Source organism: Apis cerana, linkage group LG13, assembly GCF_029169275.1.
Source record: "Apis cerana isolate GH-2021 linkage group LG13, AcerK_1.0, whole genome shotgun sequence".
Lineage (NCBI taxonomy): Eukaryota > Metazoa > Arthropoda > Insecta > Hymenoptera > Apidae > Apis > Apis cerana.
Genome location: NC_083864.1, coordinates 7592307 through 7607603, shown reverse-complemented (window position 1 = coordinate 7607603; position 15297 = coordinate 7592307). Strand labels below are relative to the sequence as shown.

Sequence of the window (15297 nt, the reverse complement as noted above, 5' to 3'; positions counted from 1 at the left end):
ATCCAAAGAGAATTGTGATTATTCGTTCAAACGAAAGACATTAGGAAAAATATTTATGATTTATTTTATTCCCTTAGTTTGTAAAACATCGCATAATAATTCATTCGTGTTATATATTTCTTAATTAATCGAATCAGCGCAAATTATCAATCAACATTATCGTGTTATTAATCATGTAGTTTTTATCAATCAAAATTGTAATCATTAACTGATAAATAAGTTTCAATAAAAAAGATCGTTAATCGAAAAGCTCTGAAAAACAGTGAATTCAATGACCCATATATATATATATATATATATAATCACATAATAAGCCTGATTTTCAAATTTTCTGAAACTTCTATTACGTTGATCCCAAAAAAAAATTCCAATTTCGTTGAGCTTCCGTCGAGAACAAAAACGATCGTTTACGAGTGTCGTCGTTCTAACAAGATGCATAATTTCGTATAAAACTCTATCCTCGGTAACCAGTGACGAGAAATTTTTTGTTCCACTTATCTTATTTTTCGAAAAACCTGCTCGTTTAATGCATCTCCTGTTTTTTCTTTCTTTCTTTTTTTTTTTTTTTTTTTGCTATTGCGAACAAAATTTAGAATCGTATTTATCGTAGAAATCAAACCATTTATTTTTATCAAACCTAATCGTTTGATTTCTGCAAATACTAATGTCTAAAAAATTTATCATATATTTAAAAAACTTTTTTGAAAGTTAAATTCAGTTTCGAAATGATTCGATAAAATACGAAAAGAAATAACCTTGAAATCTTCCTGTGAATTAAAGAAAATCAAATTTTTATATCAAATTGCATGTAACAATGCATTAGTTCACGCGTATATTTTGTGAATTTTTGTATATTCGAATTTTATTATGTAAATGCATAGAATAAAATAATAATTCTATAATTTGCAATACCCATTCGACATTTTTTTTATTATTTTTGGAAAGAAAATTTTCCTCGATATTATTCTGGAGGGAATTAACGAGAACAACTCTCCATTCATCCAAGAGAATAATACGAATATCAAAGTTTAACGTACGACGTGATTCTCGATGAGCGAGAATTAACTCTTGCAGCCACCATTATTCATATGCATATACCTGAGGGATATCGCGTTCTGATCTCGGGCTGAAACTACCGTGAAATCGACAAAAGCTTGTTTATAATCGACCAGACAATGGTTCCAATATGAATACCAATTGTTACCGCGCGATACGAATACGAAAATAGCGAATCGAACGTGAGAACAACATTTCGAAAGGTAATAGGGATGATTTTCCTTCCCTTGAAGCTTCAAAAAGAGGGAAAAATCGATAACGTTTTTATATTGATTCATGAGGATGCAAGTAGTAATGTAAAATTCATGTTTAATCCTGCTGAATATCAAGGAAATTCGAAAAATTATTTGTACTTACTTTTTTATTCATTCTCTAAGTTCGATCGAATGAAATTATTCTTTGATTTGGATTTCCATAATTGTTGCGATATTATCATAGATTTATTAATGTAAATGCTTCATCACGCGAAATGTAATATTTATATTCGGAATTATAATTTCTGAAAAGACGAAGAATAGGTGTTAGTTACGATCGGAATTGAAACTAAAATTCAGTATAAAATTACAAATATGAAATAAAACAAATATTCTATGACTAAATATTGAATAGTATACGAGATACGTATTATAATTTTGAAAGAGGAACGATGAAAACGTTCGATTGTGGTCACGCGCCAAAAGCAAGTATGAACAAGGAGAGCAAATAACGAAAAAAGGATAGAGATAGGTTAAAAATTGTGCATTCAGCGCCATCTCCAGTTCGGCGCAAATGAAACACGTATAAACAAGGAGAGTATATTGAGAAAAAGATAGAAAATGTGTTATAAACATACTATTGGCGCCATCTCTTGGATATTTTAAAAAGATGTGATTGGCATTCGAGAGATGGCGCCATTAATCAATTCTTAATTTACTTTATTCTCAAAGAAATTTCTTTAATATGCGAAAGATGCCGCTACCGGTCAATTCTTACTCTGTCTCTATCCTTTTCTATCTAAGTCTTTCTTTGTTTAATATGTGTTTGCTTTGCGGCACTCTAGAGATGGCGCTGATTTCATAATTTTTACCATATCTCTATCCTTCTCTCACTACCTGCTTTCCTCGTCTATACTTGTTACATTATATCGCAGCAAAGACTGATTATTTTCGCACTTCAAAACAAAATCATATTAAATAAAAGATTCTATTTGATTTATTCTGTATCTTTACGATTTATTCTACTAAATATTTATTTAATTATTTATTTTTCACAAGTATAAATATTAAAAGAGTATCGATTGATCCATTGATAAATGTAATCTATAATCTACATGTATATCGATAATTGTATTTTCATCAATATCAAATTTAAATAATTTCTGTTGACAACCATCAAAGAAAAATATTTATTTAAAAAAATATTTTTAAAAAATACGCTCAAGTTTAATACAACGATCGATATAATTCAATATAATTTCTTTGTTTCTTTTAATTCTTTACGTTACACCTCTGATGCAATTTTATATTAGTATTCTAGACAAAAGCAGCTTTTACTGATTCTTTCATAGATAGCGTTCGCAAAACACGTGCATATGAATATCTGCTCGAACGTGGGTATGTTGTTATTCCACTCTTGCCTTTTTCTTTCTACTTTTTTTAAACCTTATACGTTAATTCAAAACACGTATACACATATACAGGATGCCTGAAGATAGAACAATCGGGTTAAAAATTATTTTACGTGGAAATATTATTGAAAAGTATAAAATAACATTTCGTTCGAGGCCCTCGTTTTCCAGAGGAAACAGAATTTCGAATGAAAAGTTTTCAACATTCTATCCACACCAATGAGAATTAGCCACGTTACTCGACAAATTTTTAAACTCAATTTTCTCGAAAACGAAGCCTCAAACGAACGAATTTTATTTCCATTTTTCCTTACTAGAATATCTAAAATATCCTATTTAAGATTTTTATACGTTTGCATATGAATAACCTTCTGTTTAGTTATATCACCGTTTCTGAAACACCTTATATATTCAGCAGGAATTTATACGTAGGAAGCATATATTATTTTGCGGTATAAATATTTCAAAAATTTTCTCGTGTCTCGTTTGGTTGCAACATTGGGAAGAATATGCACTAGAAAAAAAAAAAGAAAAAAAAATAGATAAAAAAGAGAGAAAGATAAAAAAAAGAAGAATTGTATTTAAAAAAAATTGCGTTTCATTTTCGTGGAGAGAGACTTTTCTGTTCGGCGTGCATTAGAACGTAATACGTGGAACAAAAATAGTGCCGCCAAGAAAACATTATGAAACACATTGTTCCTTTTTATTCTCTATTTTTGAAAATTCTCATATTGCTTTACACCGCTTTGCGTGTTATTTCGAAATCCTCCTTGCCCTAAAAAATAGTTTTTTGTTAATAAAATTCATGTAACGATATATAATAACATTTTATTTTCAATTTATTTTCAATTTCCAATTTTTAATTCCCATTTTATGAAAAACAGTAATGAAGCAATCGAGTGAAATTTTAAAAATATAAATATACCGAGACGATTATTTATTTTTCATCGGTGAAGTTTTCATTGAATCGTATTTAACATGGCGGCAATCACGAAGGATTTGATGATAATAATAGAATATCTTGCCGTGACTAACTATTGTAAATTCAACTTTCTGTTCCTTTGTTTCCTCCAAATATGCTAGAATATTCTGTAATTTTTTCCATTTCATTTAGATGAATATTAAAGTTAAACTCGGTCAAAGGCGAGACAATATATACCCTGAATTTCGTAATTACACGTCAAATTACAATATAGCGACTGTTTTTGTCCAGTATTACGATTATACTAGCATTTCTAGGTGTACGTGGTTAATTAACATTAACTGAATGGAATTGGAAATACCTACCATCGATGCTCAAAACTCGATTCCATAAACTAATTAACCACATAAAAGATATATTTCTCTCTTTTTTTCTTCATGGAATATTTTCTCATTTGAAAAAAAAATTATATAAACGTACGATAAACTTATAATAAAATCCAATAACCAATTAACATTGACGTTGTTATTTTTTTTTTAATAATAATTACGTTCTCGTATTGCATGAAAAATATATTTGTGAGATGAGAAATATAATTTGTAAATATTTCTTTAATTAACTACGTAAAGTGGAAATATGCTTATTTTCTTCCTATTTTTTCATAAATAATTTAGAGGAACGAATAAGAGTGTAAATCGATATTGGGAAATATGAATACTAGATAGAGTTCTCTTTTTCTTTTTCTTTTTTTTTTGGAAGAAGAGAATCAGTTTAAATCAGAATCAGCTTAAATCGAGTAATAATTATCTGGAACAATTTGAAATTAGTATCATCCAGTGAAAATAATCCTATCAAGTATAATTATATAAAATCAAAATAGCGTTTTGATCCCGAAAAGGAGATTGTAAAATTATGATGAAAAAAACCCTGTTGAAAGAACAACTCATTTTATTTAAACATCCGATATTTCAAACATTCGAGTTTCATTTTTATAAGAAAAAAGAAGAAAAAAAGAAAAAGAAAAAAAGAATAAAGAATATTTCGTTATTTACGAAAGAAAGGAAAGGAATTAATAAATAAAAAGGAAGAAAAAAATGAAAACAAATTATAAATTTTTCATCCATTTCGTATATACCTTTGCGAATACCGTATGAAGTATTTCCTTTCTCTTCTTTTCTTCTTCTCCCTTGCGTTACTTAAAACCAAGCTGAACCAAGGTAACATTTCCAAAGAATAATAAATTATTGGTAGGTACTCTTTCTTTCTTTCTTTCTTTTTTTTAAATATTCTCCCTTGTGCAACGTTATAAGAATTTATTTTCGCGATGCGGAGCAAAAAACATGGATCGGGCTATCGATTTCGTTCACGAAAGGGAGCTTTGAAAGAATTCGTGTTTTGAATTAAACGAGATTATAGTAGATAGAAAGAGTACAGCTTTGGATAAAAGCAATTTTCTCTCTTTTGCAATTTCGTTTCCAATATATTTAAAAAATTCCTATTATTATTATTATTATTATTATTATTATTATTATTATTATTATAAGAATTAATAACAATTATAATTTATATTAATATTCTCAACTTCGTTTTCAAATAATATTCTTTTCCCAAATATACATTTTAAGTAAATAATTTCAATAATAATAAATCATTAATAAATTTAACGACAAATTGAATAAATAAAGTAACAATAATTTACATAATGTTATTATCGTTTAATTCATTAACGATTTCTAGGAATTCTGGGAATAATTGATACGATAAAATCAAGCTTTGTTCAACTATTTGCTTCCCTCGCGAGATCGTAAGTAGAATAATCCGCTCATCGTCAGACGTTATTCGAAACTTACTGGCACGATTACGTTCCAGCTTTTTAATGGAGGAAAAAACTTTATATCTAAAGGAAGACGTTTCATCGTCGATATACGATGCATTTATTTATTTAAATGGGGACGAGAATTTTCATAAAACTCGCTCTGATGTCGGCGGATCGTTAATTAAGATGAGATGAAAAGATGTCAAAGAACTCTCTCACAACTCTTCTCCTGTTTACATTCCTTAACACGTGAACGATGCTTCGAACATCTCATATTTCATTTCTCGTCATCTGGAGATCCGTTTCCTCCTTTCAATCCGTTCGATCTAATCGAGACTTGATTAGATCGATCAATTATATTAAAAAAAAAAAAAAAAATAGATAAAAATTGGCTTGAGTTTTATATTCGTTGAAAGAGAAAAATAAAATGGTAAATTTATTGCGTTTTCAGAGGGCCAAGAATAAAATAGAAAACGATCTATATTCATAAACGAGCAGCAACGAATGAAATTCCGGATGTACTTGGCGAAAGCATATCGTGAAGCATGAAACAAAACTTGGGAAACAAATGGCCGAGCTCGAATAAATATTAACAAAGACAATATTTGTCGTCAACGCATGGACCCATACTGGTTGAGCAATATATATATATATATATAGAAGACTCGTTTCGATTCAAGATGGCTATAACTATGAACTGTATATTGTTAGTTAAATTGCTATAAAGTTGTGGCTATAAATCATTCGAGAAGCAAGCGAGAAGAAAGTCTATACCTATGAAATTAAAAAATTATTATAATGATTAGAATTGTTTAGAATAAAATCAAATCACTATAGATTTTTTTTTCTTATTCAAACGTAGAAACGTAATTATTTTAATAATAGCATCTTAACTTTAATTATCTACGATATTTTTTATTGAGTACGTATTACAGGTTATTAGTGCATATAATAAAATAAAATAAAAAAAAAGAGATAAAATAAAAGAAATTAAATAAAAGAAAATGAACAGAAGAGAAAGGGGAGCGAAAAAAATTCATAATTGAAGGTAAATATCTTTCACTGTGGAGAAATTCGACAAAAATATCCCATTAATGATATTTTCGATAAACGAAGAATATAATTGAACCGACAATATTTCTCCGCGTATATTTCAATTTGCGTATTCGGCTCGATGAAAACTCTGCTCCTCTTATAAATCGTGAAAATATACATGGAAATGTTGTCGAGATTCACGTGATTCATACGCATAAAATCGAGAATAATACAAGGATGGATGATCCCTCGATTATTTAAACGTTATGATCTACGGATACAGAGATATCAGGCACGAGAGCTCTACTCTCTTTGTACTAACGATATCGAATACACGCACGTCTGTTACTCGATCAATCCGTTATTCGTTAAATTCGTTTTATTGGATTCAAGAGAGGAGAGAAAAAAAAAAAGCAGAGGAAAGCAAAGTCGTTCTAAAAATTGTTGCACTTTCTCTGTTTCTCTCTCTCTCTTTTTCTTTCTTTCTTTCTCTTTCTCTCGAGTTTTATTATTAATTAAATTCATAAAGTAATCAGTCTTTTTTATCTGTTCTGATATTAACGGAATTTAATATCGATTGAAATAAAAATTCCTCTCTTACTCGTTATTACTTCCATTAAAAATCGATGGAAAGATTAATTCGTATTATAATAATGGAACGATTATATTATTGCAGGTATTAATGTTAACTTTTATGCAAATATAATGGAACGGGATTAACCTTTTCCATGTATGAATGTATCTAGAAATATGGAATATTTTGTGCATCGATATAGACGAGTTACATCTCGTGTGTTTTAATTTTTAATAATTAAAAAAATATATTTGGATCAAAATTAGAATAAAATTAAAAGAAGAAGCAAGAAAAATTGATTGATTGATTTGTAAATTAATTTTTGTTGAAATATTTATATTTATAACATGAGACAAGATATCTAAACTATTGTATTGAAAGGTACAAAAGGATTATTTATATCCTTTTGTGAATATTTGGTTATTTGACAAGATTTATCTATATCATTTACTGCATTATGTATTCGAAGATATTTATTCTAATAGATTGGCACAAATGAATCATTAATAATAGTAGATACTCGTGTTTGTGATCCATTGGACATTAGAATTTTAATTTTATCCTAATTTCACAAAAATAGCACTTTTTACTTTTTATTTGAACTGTCTGAAATATTAAGTTAAATTCTTTTTATTATAATTTTTATAATTCTACAATTACATAATTTCAAAATTCAGACTTTTCAAAATAAAAATTTATCCCTTTCTATCTTATAAACTTACAATATCTTTTTTCAGATATTCTAGAAAAACAAAATTTGGTACAAATCAAAATTTCTTGGATACCAAAGTTCTCTCATAGCAAGAGATCAATCTCAACGAATCTTAATTAACAGACTCAACTTTCAGATTCAGTTAGATCAATCTCAATCAGTCTCGTTCGATCCAGTTCAAACACTGTTTCATTCAGAAGACAGAGTTCAGTCCTGATCATTTAGGATCAAATGATTCTTTGATATTTATTGTGCAACAAACTTTTTAAGATACATAAAATGGACGAATAACGAAATATAAATCTAAAAATAATATAAATACTTGGTGATAACTAACATGTAGTGTTAAATTAATTCTCAATGCTATAGGATCATCACAATTTTTTCTATACTTCGTTCCAGTTATGGTAATTACAGATAAGAAAGAAGTAACACGCTTATGTTCATCGATTAAACGTTAAATCTTCGCTAGATCTTCGACAATTTTTCAATTTTTTTATGACTGCGTGAATTTTTCTTTCTGAAAACTGCTATATTAGTTTGAAAAAATGATTTCTCCAACGATTGATCACAAACAAATCACGTTTCACTTGTTTTGAATATGATATATTTGGAAATTTATATTTGAATAAATGGAATCGTTATTTCATCGACTATGCCTTTAACAAACATTTAAATCTCTTATTTCAGAATATATTATAATAAAATTTTTATATTTTTATTTTTTAATTTTTTTAATATTTCTTTCATACAATGCAACAGAGAGACTTAAAAATTATTATTCTAAATTTTCGATTTACTTTTGCACGAAGATTTATTCCTTTTCGACTTATATCACGATTTTTGGTATACCGTGCCTTTTGAATTCACATTTTAAAATGTAAAAAAAAAAAAGAAGAAACAATTAAAAATATTTTCTTTCTCAATACAATTTTCACGAAAATTTCCGTGAAATTTCTTAACACTCGACATTTATTTTATTACTTCAACCCTCTCTTTTTTTCGTATTCTATTAAAAATTTTTATATAACGCGTACAGGACAAAAATTTCATTTGCAGTTTTATAAGAAAAATTTTCTGAAAATTGCGCGGTTGGAGGGTTTTTCCAGCGTGCCACAGACACGGGATATCGAAAAACGGAAGAGGTTTGAGGCAGATAAAGAGGGAAAAATGGTGGAAAGGTGCAATTACCCGCGAGTTTGTGGCCCTTTCGCGAGGAAAATAGCCCCGTAAACTATCCTTATCGTGTAAATATACCGTCTCTGGTTCGTTGAAAAAGAATAATATTCACTTAGGGGCAAGGAGGGAACCGACTTTCCTTAATAAGCTCGTAGGCGCCTAGTCCTCGTTACTCGAGCACAACGAGATACACGATAACTCCTTTTTTATACCACTGATTAAATTTTCTTTGGAATTTTTTATTAGCCAGCCAAGTGGACCGAAGGGAAAACTTGGTCAAATGGGATGAATGTATATAAATATATATGAGTCGTGATAATTGTTACGATCAGAGGAAATGGAATATGATAATTACGAAATTACAGAGAGTAGGGGAATTTTAAAATAGTAAATTTCATTTTTTTCATTTTCTATCTTGAATATTGTTACGCGCAATTGTTCAAATTTATTATTTAATACAAAAATTAATTTATAAAATTTAAAAATCTCGACAATAAAGGAATGTCTAATTATCGTTTTAAAATTGTTCATTTTCAAAGAAAATTACGATATTTGTCGCATCTGTATTACATGGAACAAAACGATTATATCCTTGTGGAAAAGAAAAAGAAAATTCCAAGAAGATATATAATTTTTAAAGTAATATCTAACAATCGAAGAACGGTTGAACGCTTTTTGTTTTACCGTATACGTATCTCTCCTCGCTCAAATTGAATTTCAAGTGTAATAAGAAAGTAGAATAAAGGCAAAATTCGTAGAATAAAGGGTCGATCAAACACACGTTTGTCTAACAACTTTTCAAACTCGATTTTCTCGAAAACAAAGTCCCCGAAAGAAACAACTTTTTTTTTATATTTTTCTTTTCTTTTTTTTTATTTTCGCTTTATTCTCTCGCGTAGAACCAAACTGAGCACACACTTATACATGCTTTCTTTATATTTCTTATATCTTCTCGAGGGAAAAAGGGCGAAAAGTGCACGCGCGGAGATCGATAACAACTTTCCTAAGATTCGACGAGGATTCGACGAAAAAAAAAAAAAAAAAAGAAAAAAGATTTGAAAGATAACCAAGACACCAAGAGTCAAAAGATCTCCGCACAAGCGAAACTCCTTACGAGCAACGATTTAGAGGAATCGACCTGCCTTTTTCCGAAAAACTTTCTCTCCGATAGGTGAACACGTCTAGCTTTTATTCGCGCGTGCAAATATCTGGAAAAATCGGGCGAGAATATTGGAGGAGGACGAGAAAGGATGAAATCGGGGTGACGCCGATCGTGGTAAGCAAATTAGGTTTTCAAATTTAAAAGAGGAGAGAGATCTCGGCGGAGAGAACGTAATATTCAGGGAAGGAGGGGGGAAAAAAAATCGTTTTGCGGAACTAGTTGGGAATCCTCCCCTCGAAAATACGTGGAACTATCGACGGATATTGGCAAGGACAATGGATAATCCATTCCCTGTTGAAACGAGGTCAGATCCACGATCTTCGATCTCCTCGATTCATGCATCCTTTCCTTTTTATCCTTCGTTCGCCTCGATCGTTTGTTAGTAGTTTCTACTTTTTTATTCGCAAAATTTTTTTCTCGTCCGATTATCGATAAGAATAATAATAATTTGCGAAATTCGTTCAAGAACTGTGATCGAATTCGGTGATATGGAATTCTTTTGTAAGAAAGAAATAAAAGATGGCGTGGTAAATATAAGCGGGCAAATATAAAGAGAGATACGCGATACAAAAGATCCGCATACATGTTCTGCGTTCTGTTTGGTATACATGGAGATAAAATAAGAAATAAAATTTTTTCGTTGCTACCTTCGTGTTAGAAAATTCGTCGAACATGTGCATCAAGCAAGATACGCCAAAGATGTTTTATTTCGAATTAGATTTCTTTTTTTTTGAAAATGAAATTTCAAAAGAGAAGAATACATTTTATATTTTCGAAATGTTATTTTTGTTTCTAGTATATCCTTCTAGTATATCCTTTATTTAATTAAATCCTTTTTTTCAAGCTTTAAGAAAATAATCAACTCGAAATGAAAGCATTTTAATATTATTCAGCATTGGACAGCGAGTTAACGATAGAATTATAAGTACAAACAGTCGGTTTATGTGAAATGCAATTAACACCGTGTCCCTTGACACGCGTAAATATTCTTTCACGAACGATTTAACAAAGTGTTACAACAAATTTCTCAGCGATATTTCTGTCAAACAAGTCGTTGGTGTAAATGTAACGATCGACGTTTAATTTCGAATAAACGAATTACGAATAAATCAGAGAGGAAATTGTTTAAAAGACGGTGTTGAGAATCTCCAGGAAACGAATTGAATGGAATCTGATTAGAAGATATTCACGTTTGATAGATCGAATACAGTTATCTAATGATTATATTTATAGAAATCGTAGCACTCAGTGCGTAATTCAGTAGCAAATGTATCAATTGAATCTTTGAATTGAATCTCTAACAACTCTTTTCGAAGACTCTTAATTTTCATTGATCATCTTCTCAGAGGAAGATGAATGTTAAAAAACGAACTAGAAAAATTGTAAAGATAAAAAAATTCCTTGAATCATACTTTTTATAAAGTAGAACTATTGTGATGAAACAAATAGGAATTATTCGGTTATTCTTAATCGATTAAACGAAATTTATTTATTTATTTATTTTATAAAAGTTAAATCGTTAAGAAAAAAACCTCGTTAAAAACGTACTATGAAAGGAATGAAAAAGATTATATTTCTATTTATTCGTAACCGGTTTCGAGAAGAAAAGAAACTAATGAAATGGAAAAAAGAATTCTGATAGGAGACGCCAAGCTTCTGAGAAAGTTCAACATCGAGATAACAATGTAAACTAGAAACGAAGATAGCAGAGAATCTGAAATTTCTGTAACTGGCTCGAGAGTATAAGTTTTTAAACTTATGACGAAACTTTCATTTAAACTTTGCAAATTTAAAATTCATAATGTATCAAAATGAAAATCAAATTGAGATTGTAGATACAACGTGATATTAAAATAAACGATTTATATTTAAGGAACTCCGCTTGTCCGACTAGCGATACACCTATACTACTTGCTAATCCTTATACATCTCCTGTTCTACAACGAATGTTCGAACGAATATTCTACAATTATTCAAGAATAAATTTCGAATAAAACTAAATTGTGTACAATTATCGTTATTCTTCTTTTAAATTTCACCATCAAAATTTATATTTATGCAAACTATAATATTCTTAAGACATTCGTTGCAATTCTTCCATTGTAATCCTCTCGTAATTCCGAAGCGTACATTTGCACGTTTGCACGTGCACGAATCAAAGATAAAACCTGCCAATTTTTCATTCGTCTCTCCCTTGAGAAAAGGATCGAATTAACAGGTAGAGAAAGAGCTAGATCAATTGTACGATTAGAGAGGAGGGAAGGATTTCGAGGAAAAAGGTCCGAGTTTTCGTCCACGAATCATGCACGATTACACGGTGCTGTCCAGTCGGTTAACAATACCCTTATCTCCACCTTCTATGGCGAAAATTTATCGGCAAAGCGCAGAGCTTCCGGCACGAATTTACCGAGGCAAGCCACCTCGTTCTCCTTAGAATCTCCTAAGTAACCGCATAAAAAAACACGCCTAATCTATTTTCCTCCATCGGTGATAATGTCCTACGATTTCTTCACGTGTCCGCAACAGATTTTCTTGCCACGTTTGACGGATTGGACCGCCCGTCGCCATTTTCTTCCTACGTTGCGTCGCTCATGTTTTTGTTCGTCGCTACGAATCGCACATCGAATCTGAACGAGGATAGTTCATGTTTTCAATTTTTTCCTTTGGGAGGAAAACAGCAGATTGTAAGACTGTTGAGTGAAAATGCATAGAGTGAATTTTATTATTGCATACAATAATTTAAACTTTGAATTTGATTATCGAATAAACATTGTTAATAATTTGTATTAGGAAATATTTATTTTTCTCATTTGCTAAATAATCCCAAACTTTTTGAGATTGGACAAACGATGTGAAATATAAATTCGTCTCTGCATAGATGAAAATAAATATTAAAAGAAAAAAAAATTTATTTTCAAATCAAGGCAAGCGACAGAAATGGATGATATTTTATTATTGGCATGGAGAATTGAATAAATTGTTTGATTAATTATTGATTAGAATTTTGAAACGAAATAGAATTAAACGAAAAATCGATGGTGAAAATTTTATATGGTATGCGTGTGAGTTATTGCATGATTCGAGTGAAAAATTTTATTTTTAGTCGTCCGATCCGTTCATTTCCGAAATAAAAATTTTGCTCGTTGTCTAGAAATTCTAAATTTAATTTCGAGAATGGCCATACGTACTTTCCAACAAATCGTCGTTAAATCAACGAGAAATTACCCTATTAATTACCCTTCATCCTACCCAAGAACCAATCACTTAAGAGGCAAAACTCAAGGAGCCATCGAATATCGATACCTTCTCGATTAGTTTCCATTACGAACCTACACCCACGATCCAAAGGGAGTGAATTTCTTGAAACTTTCTGGAAACTTTACAAAATATCCATAAGGGAATTCGTTTGAATATCTTAAAGGTCAAGTGTCCAAAGCTTTTTCCGATATGCTTCGTTATCGTTTTCTTCGCTCCCAAAGAAGAAGTTCTTCTTCTGTTAGAATGAAAAGAAAAAAAGGGTGACAATCTTTAGCTGTCACTCTTGACGAAGCAATTCTGAAAATAACACGATGCCATCTTTCCCTACAATTACCAATTATTATGGCCAGCATTCTTACTATTTATTACAGCACTGTTAGCTTGTAAATCGTTGCGAATCGCTATAATTGCCTGAGGTTTCTTATTTATTACACTGCATCTGGCCACGCTGCAAATAACATGAGATTAAAAAAGGAAATAATTGTTTGGAAAGAGAAAATAAAGATATTTTATTCATTGATGACAATTGTATATTTGATATTGTTCTAGTGACTTGTTGTTATTGTAAATTTGAGAATATTGAGAATAAATTATATATTCCGTGATATTTGATATTGATGTTGTTCTTAAATTTCACTTTTATTAGTTTAATTATCGTCGAACGATAACAATTTTCAATAATATTCGAATAATATTCGTTTTGGATAAATTCGTATACCGTGTGTTCCTTTCAATTACTTTAAGATTGCAGAATTCGTTAAAAATGAGAAATAAAAGAAAAAATAACTTGATTAAAAACGAATAAATGAAATTAAATTGCGTAAAAAATATATATATAACAAATTAATAATAATTATTTGTTAAATGTACACCATTAATATTTTACTTGCTTAAATCAGTACAATATAAACGAATAATTTCGTCTGATCATTTACCTTTACTCAAATCCCAATAAATAAAATTCTTTCTAAAAATAAACCTAAATTTTTTGTTACACGATCTACTATGTTACACGATCAAATTTTTTAATATAAAAATTTACATATTATGCAGCCATTACAACAACAATTTTCTATTCATTATTCATTCTTCCTAAATTAAATATAAGATAATTAAAAATGATACTGTCAAACTATTTCATTGTATCCATTTTTAATTAAGACTGGAATGAACAGAAGAGAGACTGCATGTACACCAATGAGGAATGTGCGGTCGGTTTGTTAAATTTCACAGGAACCAAATCCAGAAGCATGCGGCATTGTATAGATCATTAATCCTAGACACAAGTTAATAATTTTCTAACCTGCGTAAATTTCCAACAATATACGAATCACGATAACGAATGTCTAAATTTCTCGAAGAAACTTCATATTCATATTTCAATGACATTTTTGCGAACGAAACTTATGGCAAAACTATTATGACTTACGAAACAATTTTTCTCCGATATAGAAATTTATCCAACAAGAGGATTTAATATACGGAAGTGCAGTTTTATGTCGTTGAAAATCGATACCATCGACATAATACCGTTATGCTATTTTCTAGGATGCTAATCTCATAATTTCCAAACCGCGTGTATATTGTTAAAATTTTCCAACGAAAAATTTGGCGGTTCGAGAGTCGAAAGCAACAGAGGGATGTCGAGGAATGTAAAAAAAGAAAGAAAGAAAGAAAGAAAGAAAATAACGATTTAAAAAAAAATGGGTCAAAGCGATCAACCGATTCGATGGAAATGTCAGGCTACACGTATGATTGTCACAGGAGGATTTTGAAAAGCGGATCACATTGCACGTTTGATTGTTCATTATACGGGAATACATTTTCCTGGTCGAGGTTGAAAGCTTGAGTTTTATTTTTAATTGATGCATTGAAAGAGGTGTTTAAACAGAAAGTGGAAGAGAAGAATGGAAGGAGTGAATGAAATAATGTCCATTCTTCTTTCTATTATTTTAACATAGAACGTAAATATAATAT

The 15297-nt window shown here is 29.9% G+C and overlaps 2 protein-coding genes and 1 long non-coding RNA gene across 11 annotated transcripts in view; 1 reads left to right on the top strand and 2 right to left on the bottom strand.

The window, feature by feature from the left end:
• LOC107996194 (COP9 signalosome complex subunit 7b) overlaps positions 1–15297 on the bottom strand; it is a 225851-nt gene that overhangs the window by 99196 nt on the left and 111358 nt on the right. The gene's annotated exons all lie outside the window — the stretch shown is intronic.
• Positions 1–15297, top strand: part of LOC107996192 (metabotropic glutamate receptor 2) — a 250405-nt gene that overhangs the window by 127661 nt on the left and 107447 nt on the right. The window lies entirely within an intron of this gene.
• LOC133667176 (uncharacterized) lies at positions 293–4332 on the bottom strand. The gene is made up of 3 exons (XR_009832422.1): positions 2977–4332; positions 2542–2739; positions 293–1555 (listed from the first exon to the last, which is right to left on the bottom strand). It is a non-coding gene; the product is annotated as an uncharacterized LOC133667176 (long non-coding RNA).